The 13,829-nt window shown below is 42.6% G+C and overlaps 1 long non-coding RNA gene across 1 annotated transcript in view; it reads right to left on the bottom strand.

Moving 5' to 3' along the window:
* LOC122553956 overlaps positions 1 to 13,416 on the bottom strand; it is a 41,171-nt gene extending 27,755 nt beyond the window's left edge. The window contains exon 1 of the long non-coding RNA XR_006312873.1: positions 13,169 to 13,416. This is a non-coding gene — a long non-coding RNA (uncharacterized LOC122553956). The remainder of the gene's footprint in view (positions 1 to 13,168) is intronic.
* Positions 13,417 to 13,829: the final 413 nt, after the last annotated feature.

Genomic DNA, 13,829 nt, shown 5'->3' with positions numbered 1-13,829 from the left:
AATATGTTTTCTCCACACCAATATTTCTGCTATGTACCCTTTATCTAATTTTGAATTAAATTCCACTTTGTTATAATCACTCCCATAGTTAAATGGCTCACCTTTTTGGCTGTGGGTTTGTGTTCCACTGTAAGCCTCCATTACATTTGTGTGTTATGTATCCAAACCTCTTTTGAAAGTTAGCCTTTACTCTGTCATCTACAAACTTATGGGTCTTGCTATCTCTTCAGCCCCAGGGGTGCCCAAGAAATCCTTGACACAATTTCAGACTGGACACTTTTCAAGCTCTCCAGTGACAATGAGACAACATTTTCAACCTGGGGCTTGTTCATAAAGCAGGGGTCAACTGATCCAATTTCTGGTCTATTGTGCCTGATTTATATTAATTGAACACCTTAGGTAGAACCAAACTCTTTCTTGAAGTCAACTTCATTCCCGTTCCTTATTTGCAAAAACTACCAGCAATGAACTGCTTCTGTTTTACATGATTTGAAGGTGTCAGTATGGACATAGGGTGGACAAAATTAAAAGTCACATAACACCAGGTTATAGTCAATGGGTTTATTTGGAAGCACTAGCTTGCAGAGTGCTGGTCCTCCTTCAGGTAGCTGTGGGAGTTAAGCTTATCTTCCACAACCACCTGATGGAGGTTAAATGCTCTGAAAGCTTCCAAATAATCCTGTTGAACTATAACCTAGTGTTGTGTGATTTTTAATTCTGTTTTACAAGGGATTTAATTCAAGACCATCCCAGTAATGTACATTGTTACAGATTTCATACATCATTGAAGGGGGATGTTAGACAAAGCCAAGATGTCATTTTAAGAGCCTTTGAGCTCAGTTCTCAAATTCTTTGAATTCTGTTGCCTTATTTTTACTGTGAATCCACTGGGTGTTAGATTTTGGAAGCAGAATAGGAACATTAATTTTCAAACCAAATCCTATGACTCTACTCCTGCCCATCACTAGAACATAGCTAAGTAACATGTAGATGGCATACATGATATGAAGGAGCTGTTCACCAATAGGTTTAATCTATGAAGTGGGAACCGATAAGTTCTTAATTTAAAACAGTTAAAGATCAGAGTTTTTTTCACCCAAAATTCAAATGTGTGAAGTATTTTGAATGAACATTGGGACCAAAACCTTGGATGATGAATTCATTGGGAATATTACAGAAATTGATTTGCCTGAAAAGTGATTTAAATAGGGAACTTGCGACAATATGGAATATTTGAGGAGAAAGTGAGGTCTGCAGATGCTGGAGATCAGAGCTGGAAATGTTCATTGGGAATATTACAGAAATTGATTTGCCTGAAAAGTGATTTAAATAGGGAACTTGCGACAATATGGAATAGGTAAGGCATTCATATGTTTGCGGTAAGCTAGGTTAGAACAAGAGGGTTGAAAGAAAGAGGACCGTTGTAGGGGTTAGATGAAATAATGGGGGAGGAAGCTTAAATGAAACATTAACAGAAACCTGGACCTGATGAGCCAAATGGCTTATTTCTGAGTTGGAAACAAATTGGAACTCTGGAAGGGAGATGTGGTAGCCAAATTGTGTTATTGCTAGACTATTTAGAGTTGAAAGGCTCTTAAAGTCACATCTTGGCTTTGTCTACCATCTCCCTTCAATGATGTATAAAATCTGTGACAATGTATATTTCTGGGATAATCTTGAATTGCATCTGGAGAGCCAGATAATGTTCCAGAGTATTTTGGTTGAAACTTTATTGCTGGAACAGCACAGCAGGTCAGGCAGCATCCAGGGAACAGGAGATTCGACGTTTCGGGCACAGGCCCTTCTTCAGGAATCCTGAAGCCTTCCTGAAGAAGGGCCTGTGCCCGAAACGTCGAATCTCCTGTTCCCTGGATGCTGCCTGACCTGCTGTGCTGTTCCAGCAATAAAGTTTCAACTTTGATCTCCAGCATCTGCAGACCTCACTTTCTCCCCAGAGTATTTTGGTTCAAACCAAACCAGGGCAAATGTTAGAATATAACTTCAATTAAAATATGGAATTAGGAATCTCATGGTGGCCATGAAACTATTACTGATTGTCAAGAAAATCTGTCTGGTTTTTTGATTAGATTACTTACAGTATGGAAACAGGCCCTTCGGCCTTCCGATGAGCAACCCACCAAACCCATTCTCCTACATTTACCCCTTCACCTAACACTACAGGCAATTTAGCATGGCCAATTTTTGGACTGTGGGCGGAAAACCATGCAGAGACAGGGAGAATATGCAAACTCCACACAGACAGTTGCCTGAGGTGGGAATTGAACCTGGGTGTCTGGTGCTGTGAGGCAGCAGTGCTAACCACTGTGCTACCGTGCTGCCCACTGTTAATCAAGGGATGTCTTTTAAATTCTGAACAGGGGTTACGACCTTTTGGGTTATGAACCTCTATTGAAATTTCCCTTAACCTTCTCAGCACAGGTTTCTCTCGAGGTAAACTTGAGTCAATAGTTAGGAAGGCAAATGCAATGTTGGCATTTATTTTGAGGGGACTTGAATATAAAAGCATACCTCTGAGGCTCTGTAATGAAAAACTTAAAATATGAGGAACATGTGTGGACTCTGCGTCTGTACTTGATGGAGTTTAGAAGGATGAGGGTTGGAGGGGGGTGGGGGGTTGGAATCTATTTGAAACTTGCAGAATACTGAATGGCCTGCACAGAGTGGATGTTGGGAAGATGTTTCCATTGGTAGGAGAGACTAGGACCCAAGGGCACACTCTTAGAGTAAAAGGAAAACTTTTAGAACGGAGATAAGGAGGAACTTCTTCTATGGAATTCACTGCTACAGAAGGCTGTGGAGGCCAGGTAATTGAGTTATCTTTAAGACAGAGAGATAGGATCTTAATTGTCAAGGGTATCAAGGGTTACGGGGAGAAAGTTCCTTTTGGGAAGATACTGCTGCTCTGGCCTATGTGTGACTCCAGATTCACAGCAATGTGGTTAACTCTTAACTGGCCTCTGGGCAAATAAAATGCTGACTTACTCAGTGTTGTTCACATCCCATGAATGAATCAAAAAGAGGCACTGGAAAAGCTTTAAACAACAACAACAACAACAAAAAAGAAAGAACTGTGGAAATCAGAAACAAGAACAGAAATTGCTGGAAAAGCTGAACAGGTCTGACAGCATTTGTGAAGAGAAAGCAAAATCAATCAGATCCAGTGACCCTTCTTCAGAATAGTTCTGAAGAGATACTGCCAGATCTGCTGAGAATTTTCAGCAATTTTTGTTTCTGTTACTGGAAGAGCTTTGCTTTCCTAGAAATGCAAGGATAATTTCAAAGAAGTCCAAATTTACTGCAATTTTCTGTCAACAGAAGTCATGCAATTACAAGAGTAGAAAGATTTCAGTGCAGCATTGTGGTTTATGATACCAACTAGTGTCTTAAAGCTCAATGAAAACAATGCCTGACGCCACTCTGAAGGTACAAGCTACTTTCGCCCCAGATGGCCAGCAGCAATTTAAATCGGTGGCCAATTTGCTAACCAAAATGGTCATAAATCTGCTGAAAGTTGCAATAGTTAGGAATTTCTGAATTATTGGCCAGACAGGCAACAAGAAAACAAATTAGGCGTGCCACATCTTTGACAAATCATGACTGACTTTGCCAAATTGTCTCACCATGTCCCTGAACTGGCCATTTTTTTTTTAAACAAACAGGAATTTTTGATTTACAAGTTCCCAAATATTTTGTTGTCTAAACAACGTTCAGTCTCCCCCGGAAACACCTGCACTCCACTTCCTAGGTAGATATTTGGCCACCGTGATTAAAGATGCTCATGCCTTTTCCTGTACAAGAATTGATATAGTTCTTTTAATCTGACATTCCATACTATGGTTTACATTAATTTACATTGGTCGCTGATTAAAGCATGTCTTTCTGCACCATATTATTCATATATTGTGATGAGAACCAGGTACTGTACACTGAGTCAGTACTGTTATTGATATGGATCCACTGGAGTTAACATTATCCTTAGAGAAATACCCTGACATCTGGGTTAGTAGATTCTAGGTTTGAGGCCTGCTCCAGAGACCTGAGCATAAATTCCAGGTTAGCATTTTAGTGCAGTATTGAGGGTGTGGTGGACTGTTGGAGGTGACACCTTTCCAAATAAATGATAAACTATGGTTCCACCTGTGCTTTCAAGTGGACATAAAAAGATTCCATAACACTAAATCTTTAAGAAAGACAGGGAAGCATATTGTGCTGTTCTGGTGAATGTTCACAACTCAGCAACGCTAAAACGGATGACTTTGTCATATGTCTCATTCCTATTTGTGTAGGCACGTGGCATGCAAACAGGTCACTGCATTTTGTGCATTGAAGTAGTGATGACACTTCATTGGTGGTAGCATGTTTTAGAATTTCTGAAGTCATCAAAGGCACCATATAAATGAAAGTCTTTCATCTTCCTATTAATACTGCTGAAAATGTATTATTTTACTCATGAGTCTCAACCAAGTATGGGTTCATTAGAGTCAAAATTTATTATCACACAAAAAGAGACAAGTTGGACCAACAACCCCATGCCAGCTCATACAGAGCAACCCAGTGTGTCCATTCTCCTGCTCCATCCCTCAAGCACCTATTCAATTTCCTTTTGAAGTCATCCATCTACTATTCTTATGGTCAGTGAGTTCTGGTTCATTTTACTAGCTGCATAAAAAGATTCTCCCTCATACCACCTCTGTTATCTCTTACCAAATATCCTAGATTTCTGTCTGCAAAGTCCTTATACCATCAGCTAATGGGAACAGTTTCTCTTTGTCTACCCTGTCCAACTATTTGTAGTTCTGTGCAACTCTGAACAAATCTCCCCTCAGAAGAGCAGGCCAAGCTATTTCAAGGCATCTGGACCAGATGGCTGAGCCAATCTGAGGATTGCAGCCTTTCCAATTACCCTGACTATTTATTTTACCCTGTCCATTATCTAGACCAGCTCTACTTCTAATGACATTTTATCAGGATTCTTTTCTTTACTAATGACCAATACAAGGTACTTATCAAGTATTCTAGCCTTACCTTGGACCTGTAACATATCAAACAGAATGCAGTATAAACAGAATGCACTTTGTAGCATAAGGAAGATTTACATGCAGTGGTTATTATCTAGCATGTAACTCAAGCAGCTCATTCGTGGGGAATAATCTAGTTGTCATAAACTAAAAACAATGATCTCATGGAATTAGGTCAAGCATAGCCAAGGAAATCTCCTGCTGATTACCACCTACAGAGACAAAAAAAAACTGCAGGTGCTGGAATCCAAAGTAGACAGGCAGGAGGCTGGAAGAACACAGCAAGCCAGGAAGTATCAGGAGGTGAAGAAGTCGACGTTTCAGGTGTAACCCTTCTTCAGGACTGACAACCCTCCTTCAATTGATGAGTTGGTATTCCTCTACATTGAACACCACTTGGAAGAAACATTGGAGATAGCAAGGACAGCAAATGTACAGAATTTATTCAGTTGTACCAGACTGCTCTGTTCAGGATACTAATGGTTGGAGCAAGCATCTTGTAGTTGTAGAGTCGTGGAGATGTACAGCACGGAAACAGACCCTTCAGTCCAACTCATCCATATGGGTCAGATATCCTAAACAAATCTAATCTCATTTGCCAGCATTTGGCTCGAAACCCTTCCTATTCATATACCCATCCAGGTGCCTTTTAGATGCTGTAATTGTATCAGCCTCCACCACTTCCTGAAGAAGGGTCACTCCCGAAACAATGACTTCTCCACTTCCTGGCACTGCCTGGCTTGCTGTGTTCTTCCAGCCTCTGCTTGTCTACCTTGGATTCCAGCATCTGCAACTTGCATTTGTCTCCACCCCTTCCTCTGGCAGCTCATTCCATACATGCACCACCCTCTGCATAAAAATGTTGCCACCTATGTTCCTTTTAAATCTTACCCCTCTCACCCTAAACCCATGCCCACTAGTTTTGGACTTCCCTACCCTGGAGTAAGGATCCTGACTATTCAGAGTTGAGAGTGTTGCTGGGAAAGCACAGCAGGTCAGGTAACACCCGAGCAGGAAAATCGACGTTTCAAGCCGGAGCCCTTCATCAGGGATGAAGTTGTAAGTCTTTTCTGAAACCTTTCAAGTTTTACAACATCTTTGCTATAGCAGGGAGACATCCTTCTGGTGATGACATCCTCCATATTGTATTGTATTTAACTACAGGCACCACTGTGCTACAAGGCATTAATTCAAACAAATTTATGAGCACAAAGCCCATAAAGCCGTACTAAAGGCTTCAGCAGCATCACCAGAACTGCCCTCAGTCTCAATGTGTGATCTCATTGCACCTATCCTCTGCTCAACTTTTACCACCAAGCCAGGAAGTCAACTGCGGTTTAAAAAGGTGTCCAAGAGGTACGCCCAGAGCAGCACCAGCTATTCCTAAAGATAAGGTGCCAACCCTGGTGAAGCTAAAACACAGGATTGCATGCATTTCAAACAGTGGAGGTTGCATGTTTTGTTAGAGCTAAGCGATCCCACAACGAATGGATCACAAAGACCTGCAGCCTGCTATCTCTACTCATGAATGATTGTGGGTAACTAAGCAGGCAGGAAAAGGCTTCATAAACTTCCTTATTCTGAATGAAAGGGGAGATCAGTTTGTCAGTGCATGAGACAAGATTGAAGCATTTGAAACTGCTCACTGTATACTCCATCTTGACCTCCTCTTGAGGTCTCCAGCTTCACAGATGCCAGACTTCAGCTAATTAAATTGTCCACAGGTGCTAGCAATAAATGGTTATTGACACAAGATCCAGGTATTGCATGTAAAGTATTCAATGAGAAACTCAGGTGATTTTACTGGTGGCAGATAACAAGTGGAAAAAACAACCATGGGAGATTTGTTGATAAGACAGAAACATTCAATCGTGTGTAGGAGCACTTTTGGCTACAAAAAAAAGAGAAACTAGATGCAGGTGAAGCTATAAACTCTGACAACATCACAACTGCAGTGCCCCAGAACCAACTGCATCTCTAATTCTGAAGAAGGGCCATTGGATCAGAAACGTAAATTCTGATTTCTTGCAACAGATGCTGCCAGATCTGTTGAGCTTTTCCAGCATCTGCATGTCTTTCTTTTTTTCAGTTGCTCCTCTAGCAAAGGTTCCAGCACAGGTACAACACTGCCGTCTCTCCGACAAAGTAGAAAGGTAAATCTTGCTCACCAAAAGGACAGATCCAATCAGGCCAATCATTGTCCTATCAGTCCACTCTGAAACAGAGATGAAGGTGTTGCTGAAAATGCTAATGAGGGACACTTTACTACTAACCTGCTCACTAACACTCAGTTTGGATGCCATCAGGTTGGAATCTTCTAGAGTGCTGAGGGATGTTGGCTATGGTGAGATTTTTGTGGCAGGTTCATGTGAGAAGCCCAGTGAGGCTGAGTTTGGCCTTGGGAGCAACTCATTGCATCTTTTTTATGCAATTACTGATGAGGTGAACTTTTCATTAGGCAGCAGTGAGTTTCCAATTAAAGGGGATTATAGCTTGTTAAATATCTTATTGACACGACAACTTTCCTAGGAGAAAGTGAGGACTGCAGATGCTGGAGATCAGAGCTGAAAATGTGTTGCTGGAAAAGCGCAGCAGGTCAGGCAGCACCCAAGGAACAGGAGAATCGACGTTTCGGGCATAAGCCCTTCTTCAGGAACACCCCATGCCCATGGATATTGGTATCCAGCATTTGCCAACCCCTCATGGTCCACTGTCAAGCTGCTTTGGAAACACTGGAGAGCGCTATGGCCACTAATATTAAAAGGCCACTGTGTAAAGAGACAGATTCCCCACCTCAGAGACTGGATCTTAGCACTTGTTCACCTAGAACCTATGTTTCATGCTCACAGCATCCCATGCCCTGCCTGGCTGTGCTATGCCAGTGTTAGCACACTGTGTGTCATGCTTGTCGGTAGCAGGGTATGGAAGGGAGGGGCATTATCCTGCAGTTCAGCAGACTGAAACGTCGAGACAAAACCTACATTATGCGCTGGATTCCTGCACAGCAAAGACACTGAATATTAATTCATCTAAAAAGCCATGTCAGAACGTGGCAGGGGACAAGTCTCTGGTCCAGTCAAGATTGGTGCCAAGATGTTGTCTTTTAGGGGATCTCAATGCAGTCAGTCACAGGCACCAGCCTGCACACAGTCAAAGGTCTTGGTCAGGGGCATTCCTCTGTTCAAGATGGCAGTTAATAAATGGAAAAAACTCTATGGGCGATTTGGTGATGGGAATCAATCATGTGTCGGAGCACGTTTGGATATAAAAGAATAGAAGCTAGAAACAGTTACAGCTATAGACTCTAACAACATCTCAACTACAATGCCTCAGAACCAACTGCACCTCCAGTTCTGAAGAAGTGGATCCGAAATGTTAATTCTGATTTCTGTCTGCAGACACTGCCAGACCTGCTGACATTTTCTTGTAATTTGTCTGACTACAGTTCAAGGTGTTGACAATGGTCAGTTGCGGAGGGCTGATATCAGTGAGCAGGGAATGGTGTATCGTCAGTTGTTGAGGATCTGTAAAGTCAGCCATCAGGGGTCTGATTGAAATTGGTCAGAGATTGGGTCAAATGCAGATGTAGGTGCCCACCTGTTGATCACGAGGTGGCAAGTGGTTCACTTCCAGGAGGATCGGGGTGTTGTCAAGGCTGATGGTGGGAGAGCAAAGGCATTGCTTCAAGGTGGGACAGGGATGATGATGGGTGAATGGGAGGTATGCAGCATCAGAGGGCATGGTACATCATGATAGGGAGTTTAGATTAGAGTGATGCTGGAAAAGCACAGCAGGTCAGGCAGCATTCGAGGAGCACCAAGATAGGGAGTTATCAGCAGTCTCTCCACAGCAGGAACATAGAGGAGCAGGGTGGGTATTGTCAAAATTCAGGAGGCAGGGAGGAGAGCACAGAGTGAAGATCAATGTCGTGGCCCTCCACATGACTGTGCTGGGAGGTGGGAGGTTTTCAAATGGGCTGATGGATCATGTGGAGGCTCAGGGTGAGGGTCAGAACCCAGCAGAGCTTGCTGATGATGATGTCCAGTGTGAGCTACATTCTCTGGCATTACTTGTCATTCTCTAGATGTGAAATGCAACTGGAAAATATCTGGGAGAATGTCAAGTATGAGGGGAGTCCTTTTGACTGAAAAGTGCAGGGGCATTGAAGGGACAAAGACATGATGCAGGCATTTACAAACTCTGAATACAATTAATTTGTAATCATTTCATTGTACATTTGCAATAGTGAGCATAGTTAGGGGCCAAACATTGGTTAAAGATGATTTACAGCTTGCAAATTGGTGTTTGCAAAGAGACCATTGGCATCTCAATGATGTTGAAGTGAGCAACCATAACTGAAAATAGGCCAAAGCTGGTCAAAGGTGAACCATCACCCACACAATTTCCAAGCATTTTGTGAGAGGTGTAGACCTTTGCTTTATCCTCTGTCCTGTAAGTGTAATGATGGTTTGTACTGAATGTTGTGAAAAGTTGAACAGTTGATGTGCCTGCAATGGGAAGGGTTCCAGAGTGCAGCGATGTAATGCGGTGGTCACCTGACATGGCATTCTTAACAAGTTAGTGCACATACTGAGGGTAAAGCTGAATGAACGATAGAGACATGGCCCTCGTGCGATCACTGTCCAGAGAGGTGACTGCAGGCCTTGTCTGCATGGTATTCCAACATTGAGATTGACAAAACTCTTTTGCTCCTTAGACATGCTAACTGAGTGACCATCCTGTGCCCGGCTGCTGGTGGGATGCAATGCTGGTCACTGTGGCTACCTCCAAGAGAAGGTGAAGGCAGATTCAGGAGGAACCAGGGCTGACAGCAAACCCAGAAGCAGGATAAGCAGCAGGACAGCTTGTGCAGAGGTCACAGCCACAGGGAGCTCTCACAGTGCACAGGGTCCGGACAGACACCATAGTCTATCGGCCCTAACTCCATTTCCTGGGGATGGGCGAAGTGCTGTGTTGGCAGCTGCTCTTATGTTTGGGATGCAGCCATGTATTAATGCCAGCTACTAGAGCAGGTCAAGAGGGCTGCAGGACTGGGAGGTCGGCATTTGCAGAGATAAAATGAATGTGAAGTGGCAAAAAGGTGGTGGCACTTAGTCTGGCACAGCAGAGAAGCTGATAGATACTGGGACCAAGCGGGCAGGATCTAGATTCATATCCTGTTCTGGTGGTCCTGAGGGGATAGGAAAGCTCTCCACTGCATCACTCCATGTGTAGGGACTTTCAGGTGGCCTCCATGCCATGTCATGGCAAATGTACAAAACCGTGCGGGGTAGCTCAAGACTGACAGTGCTTCACAGATGGCACTGTTGACAGGGTACATTCAAGAATTTTAGTCAGTGGTGGTGAGTACTCCCAGCTGCAGCATGTGGTAGGATCAGGTCAGCATTGGACAAGAGGGATGCCATGGGGGTGGTTAAGATTAGATTACTTAGTGTGGAAACAGGCCCTTCAGCCCAACATGTCCACACCGTCCCATCGATGTGCAACCCACCCAGACCCATTCCCCTACACCTAACACTACGGGCAATCCAGCATGGCCAATTCACCTAACCTGCACATTTTTGGACTGTGGGAGAAAACCGGAGCACCCGGAGCAAACCCACGCAGACAATGTGCAAACTCCACACAGCCAGTCGCCTGTGGCGAGAATTGAACCCGGGTCTCTGGCAGTGTGAGGCAGCAGTGCTAACCACTGTGCCACCCATAATTAAGGAGGGGAGTTTGTGACAATGGCTCAAAAAAAAATCACTAGGCCTCACAGAGAAACCAGCTATGAAATTGGCAATTATCAAAAAGAAAAGCCCAATATAAAACAACATTATTTATTTTCTAATGTCTAACTTTTAATGACATTTTCTTCATCCACGTGTTCCAGCAGAATCACAGAATTGTTACAGCTGCAGAAGGTGGCTATTTGGACCATCATGCTTGTGCTGGTTCTATCCCCTATGTCCCATCTCCTGCTTTTATTCCATATCCATATGCACAATTTCTATCCAAATTATCACCCAATGTTCTCTTGAATGCTTCAATTGAAACTGTCTCGACCATATTTCCAGGTAGTACATTCCAGACCCTAGCTACTTGCTGCGTGAAGAGGTTTTTGTAATTTGATTTGATTTATTTTTGTCACATGTATCTCAGTACAATGAAAAGTTTGTTTTGCATGCAGTACAGGCAGATCATACCATACAAAGTGCATCAAAGTTATAGAACAGAGCCAGGAATACAATGTTACTGCTGCAGAGAGCAAGGTCAACATTAAATTTGAAATTTGAAAGTTCCATTCGGAAGTCTAATAACAGTTTCTTTCTTACATCACTGTTGCTTCATTTGGAGTATCACTTTAAACATGGCGAAATAACCTTCAGATTAACCTACTATTCCTGGTGAGTCCAGGACTGTGCTGGAGCATTAACAACCACAGTGGGATAGGCAGCCAATGATGGGTCTTACAGAAATGAGGTGTCCGTTGTGCCCGTATGGGTGAGCATCAGCAGCGGGGGGAATTCAGGGATAACAGGAATAAAGCCAAAATTGGCACTTATGGATTTTCAGAGTCTTAGTGTATTTCCTGAACAATATGTTTGTCGCATTATAGACAAAATCGGTTGATAATGTAAGGGAAAAGGTGAGAGGCACAGAGAATGAGTCCTACATATAGAAGCTGTGCCATTATGATTGATTTGACACATTCTTATTTAAAAGGATGCAATTTTAAGAGTTAGTGATTAGCAACCTAATATATCTGTAGGAACAAAAACTGCATGCAGAAAATAAATATGACCTTCAGTGGCACCTGAAAGGCACTTGCTATTATAGCAATTCCTATCTGTTTAATTAAAAAAAAATATAAGCCCTCCAGCTCCTTTTACGAACAGCCAGAGGCATAAGGCACACACATTGACAGAGCCGCGAGCAATAGGAATGCTGTGGAGAAAGTATCCTGAACAAACTCATCTAATCAATAGACTTGTGTGCTCCTAGCTCTTGAATGTTACATTCTTCAGCATAAGCCCTTGCTTTTTTGCCAATTTTAAACACCCTCCGAGGAGAAGAGGTGCAATGGGGGTGGGAGTGTGGGGGAAAGAAGGACCTCTCCGTTGCGATGAGCAGCAAAAATCCTTCTTGAACACTCTGATTTCAGGCTCCGGAATAAATTCTCAGCAGGAATCTCTGCAAAACTGGAGTAAATATTATCAGAGAGCTGTATCATTCGGCGGAGTGCGTATTGAGTGTTCACGTGTGACAGATAGAAAGGATTGGATACTGGATCACACGATCCAGTCAGCAGTGATTGGAATTCAGTCACCTAATTGACAGGGGGATTAAGTTCCTTAACTGACATGGCACAGCACATGGTAATATCATACCCTTCCTGTGGCCAATGCATTTTTTTTTTCAACGGTGATTTGATGAAAATAATTTTGTTTTCTTTTTTCAAGAAGTAAAACAATTTTACTGTAACAGGAGACTGAAAAGGTTCTAAGAAAGAAAATCGCTCTCACAACCATGGATTTTGGTGGTATTCATTCAGTCCTTTACTGCTGATCCTGTCAGTAAACCATAGACAGGATCTTTTGCACCAGGGCTAACTTCCATCCAGTGCTCTTAATACAGGACAATGCCGTTGAATTTGCTCTAGGATAACATCTCGGTATGCAGTTTGGAGTTCAGTTGCTTTCACTGCTCTAAGTTAACATTTTGGGTGCTTATATTATCAGAATAATATCCTTAGAACCTTAAAAAAATCCACCCACAGTACATCTCATTTCTTTGTACAGGCTGAGAAACTGAGAGGTGCTTAAAGCCTTTTCAGTACAGAATTTCCTTTGAAGCTCAGATCTATTTTAGTGGGCCCCACCAGAATGACCCGCGTTAGTTGTCTAGAATTACTGTATTATTATTGACTGAAACAAACTATTTCAGGGTTGTTACAGCTGGAGGGAGAGGGGGGGGAAGAGGAAAAAAAAGCTAGTTTAAAACATAAACATACTAATTGAAATTTTGCTGATAAATGCATTGGAAGATCTGGATTTGCTAAAAAATCGAAAGTATAATGTTAAAATTTGATGTTTTAAAAATGTACCTCAGAGGTCTGCTATTACCTTTTTAATGCCATTAGTGTGTTGGCAGCTGTTCTCTGTCTCTGCTTCAGAGGAGCTCTTTGCAGCTTATGGGAGGCTTGGTGATAATTTGCACATATGGAAATGCTTTCTCTCGCTATTTCTTCTTCTGTGTTGTGGACAGATGGAATTAGCGAGTGCTCAGAAGCCGTGAAGCTAAATACATCAAAAGAAAACCCCTTCGTTTCGTGAGAAACTCGAGGCAAAATAAAAACAGAACAGTTGATCTGATGCAGGCAAAGTAATAACACATTCTGTTTTTTTTCATTAAGCAGTGTCTACATTACAATTAATTTTTAAAAGCTGCAGATCTCATTTATGTCAGTAAATGGTCCCCTCATGAAAGCCCCTTTTTTTGAAAATTCCTTGGAAGTAACTACGTAGGCAGGCAGACATATTAACCCATCCAATGCTGAATTTTGCAGTGTTTTCAGCAGTGGTCCATACACCACCCTCTACCCCCTGCTTTTCTGATCGTTGCAGTTACATGGCTTGCCAGCAGGAGGCATGCTCCTAGGGAGAACGAATTGGATGTATTCCCACTCCTTATAGATTCAGTACTCCATCAAGATGGCAAATGGTTTGTTGTCCTTAGGGAGGTGGAAGTGTCAGAGTGGCAGAAACAAAAAAAAATGCTGGAAAT

This window comes from Chiloscyllium plagiosum, chromosome 10 (genome assembly GCF_004010195.1).
Source record: "Chiloscyllium plagiosum isolate BGI_BamShark_2017 chromosome 10, ASM401019v2, whole genome shotgun sequence".
NCBI classification, from domain to species: Eukaryota; Metazoa; Chordata; class Chondrichthyes; order Orectolobiformes; family Hemiscylliidae; genus Chiloscyllium; species Chiloscyllium plagiosum.
This window is presented reverse-complemented; position numbering and strand designations above follow the sequence as displayed.